The sequence below is a fragment of the Vanellus vanellus genome (assembly GCF_965231255.1).
Source record: "Vanellus vanellus genome assembly, contig: HAP1_SCAFFOLD_2501, whole genome shotgun sequence".
NCBI classification, from domain to species: domain Eukaryota; kingdom Metazoa; phylum Chordata; class Aves; order Charadriiformes; family Charadriidae; genus Vanellus; species Vanellus vanellus.
This window is the reverse complement of record NW_028128218.1, coordinates 1-3,000: the sequence shown is the minus strand read 5'-3', so window position 1 is coordinate 3,000 and position 3,000 is coordinate 1. Positions and strand designations below refer to the sequence as shown.

Below are 3,000 nucleotides of genomic sequence, written 5' to 3'. Positions count from 1 at the left end.
CCCTTCCCCTTCTCCTTTAGGCCGGCAAGCGCGCGCGCGGCGGCGGCCCGCCGCCATTTTTGCCGCTGACTCTGAGGCGGCGGACTCCATTTCCCGTGAGCCCCGCGGCGGCGGAGGGGGGCGGGGGGCGGCCTGAGGGGAGGAGGGGGGCAACGGGCGGGTGCAACCGGGGCCCGGGGGGGGGGGGAGGGGGGGGGCGGGGGGGAGCGGAGGGCGGGAGAGGAGGGGGGGGGCGGTGGGGCCGGGGGCGGCCATTTTGCGGCGGCGGATGGCGGCGGAGCGACGGGATTGAGGCGCCCCCCCCTCCCCCCCCTCTCAGCCCCCCCCAACACCTCTCTGTGGTGAGGCGGGAACGGGCCCGGAGCGATCGGTACCGGCACTGAGGGGAGAAGGGGGGGGGGGGGGGGGGCAGATCCCGCCGCCTCCTCACAGGAAAGGGCGGAAAAAAAGGGGGGGGGGGGCGGTGTGGGGCCCCCCCCCCCCCCCTTCGGCTGTGGGGGGATCGCGCTGTGGGGCGCTCTCTGGGGGTGGATGTGGGGCGGGGGGATCCCCTTCCGTGGGGTTTGGGGATCTCTCTGTGGGGCAGTGGGGGCGGGTGTGGGGTTTGGGGATCTCAACTGGGGTGAGGGAACCCCTGTGGGGCGGTGGGGCCGGGTGTGGGGCGCCTATAGGGATCCACCTGTGGGGCAGCCCGTGGGGGTTGCTGTGGGGTTTGGGGGGCCCTCTGTGGGGCAGTGGGGCCGGGTGTGGGGCAGAGGACCCCAAAGTGGGTGAGAGACCCCCCTGTGGGGCAGCTGTAGGGATCCTGCTGTGGGGCACCCCATAGGGGTTGCTGTGGGGCGGGGGACCCCCCTCCATGGGGTTTGGGGGTTCTCTGTGGGGCAGTGGGGCCGAGTGTGGGGTTTGGGGATCCCAAATGGGGTGAGGGACTCCTCTGTAGGGCAGTGGGGCCGGGTGTGGGGCAGAGGACCCCAAAGTGGGTGAGAGACCCCTCTGTGGGGTGTCTATAGAGACCCCGCTGTGGGGCACCCCATGGGGGTTGGTGTGGGGCGGGGGACCCCCCCTCCGTGGGGTTTGGGGAGCCCTCTGTGGGGCAGTGGGGCCGAGTGTGGGGTTTGGAGATCCCAATGGGGTGAGAGATCCCTTTGTGGGGCAGTGGGGCCAGGTGTGGGGCAGTGGGGCCGAGTGTGGGGTTTGGGGTCCCCGCCATGGGGCAGAAGACCCCAAAGTGGGTGAGGAACCCCCCTGTGGGGCGGCTATAGGGACCCCGCTGTGGGGCACCCCATGGGGGTTGCTGTGGGGCAGAGGACCCCCATATGGGGCCTGGGACCCTCCTGTGGGGCACCCTGAGGGTCCCACCGTGGGGCTGAGGGTCCAAGTGTGGGGCAGGGGACCCCCAAGTGGGGTTTGGGACCCCCAAGTGGGTGACCCATAGGCACCCCGCTGTGGGTCCCCCCCCCCGAGCGTTGCTGTGGGGCAGAGGACCCCCATATGGGGTCTGGGACCCTGCTGTGGGGCACCCCCCATGGGTGTTGCTGTGGGGCAGAGGACCCCCATATGGGGCCTGGGACCCCCCTGTGGGGCACCCTGAGGGTCCCAAATGTGGGGCAGGGGACCCCCAAGTGGGCTGAGGGACCCCCAAGTGGGTGACCCATAGGGACCACGTTGTGGGGCACCCCCCATGGGTGTTGCTGTGGGGCAGAGGACCCCCATATGGGGCCTGGGACCCTCCTGTGGGGCACTTTGAGGGTCCCAAATGTGGGGCAGGAGACCCCCAAGTGGGGTGAGAGACCCCCAAGTGGGCCTCGGGACCCCCAAGTGGGTGACCCATAGGGACCCCGCTGTGGGTCACCCCCCATGGGTGTTGCTGTGGGGCAGAGGACCCCCATATGGGGCCTGGGACCCCCCTGTGGGGCACCCTGAGGGTCCCAAACGTGGGGTGAGGGACCCCCAAGTGGGTGACCCATAGGGACCCCGCTGTGGATCCCCCCCCCCCCGAGCTTTGCTGTGGGCAGAGGACCCCCATATAACCCTTGTCCACCCCGCTATGGGGCAGCAGCCGCTTCTGCCCCATAGCGCATCATCCCCACCAGAGCTCAAACCTCTTTTTTTTTTTTTAAGGGGGGGGGGACACGGATGTGGGGCGGATCGTTTGGAGGGCGCCCCCACAAATGTGGGGCAGCCCCGACTAAACCTCCCCCCCTCTCTGCCCCATAGGGAGCGCCCCACATCGCCACACCGACACCGTGGAAGTGGAGTGTGAGGAGGAAGAGGAGGGCCCCGCGCACACAGGTGGGGCTGCTATGGGGTGAAACCGCCCCCCTCCCCCCTTTTCCCCCCCCCCCCCCCCTGCCCCATAGCCTGACCCCCATCTCCTCCCCGCCCCACGGCGCAGGCGGCTCGGCGGAGCGCAGGCTGGGCCGCCCGGGGGCTCAGGAGCTGGACCAGGGCTCCGGTCCGGCGAAGGTCTTCGGAGCAGGATGAGACCACCCCCCCATCTTCCCACAATGCATTGGGGCAGGCGGGGGGCGGGGGGGCCCCCCCGCCCCCTCCCCACCCGCCGCTGCACCCCCAGGTGAGGCCTCCGCCCGCCCCATAAGTCCTTCTCCCCCCCCCCCCCCCCCTCCAAGTGAGCCCCACCGCCCCCCAAGTGACCCCCCTCCACCTTTAGGGACCCCCCCCCCCAATCTCTCGCCCCCCAAGTGACCCCCCCACCCGCCCCATAGCCCCCCCAAAGTGACCCCTCCCCCCAATCTGGCGCCCCCCAAGTGACCCCCCCATAGCCCCCCCAAAGTGACCCCCCTCCCCCAATCTCTCGCCCCCCAAGTGTCCCCCACGCCCCCCAAGTGAGCCCCACGCCCCCCAAAGTGAGCCCTCCCCCCAAATCTGTCACCCCCCCAAGTGACCCCCCCACCCGCCCCATAGCCCCTCCAAATTGACACCCCTCCCCCAATCTGGCGCCCCCAAGTGACCCCCCACCCGCCCCATAGCCCCCCAAAG

General features: G+C 70.9%; 1 long non-coding RNA gene across 2 annotated transcripts; it reads left to right on the top strand.

The window, feature by feature from the left end:
* Positions 1-57: 57 nt before the first annotated feature.
* LOC309684666 lies at positions 58-2,527 on the top strand. 2 transcript variants are annotated; one of them, XR_014270323.1, is made up of 3 exons: positions 58-95; positions 2,218-2,292; positions 2,396-2,527. It is a non-coding gene; the product is annotated as an uncharacterized lncRNA (long non-coding RNA). The 2 variants fall into 2 exon arrangements; XR_014270324.1 differs by lacking the exon at positions 58-95 and adding an exon at positions 1,190-1,232.
* Positions 2,528-3,000: the final 473 nt, after the last annotated feature.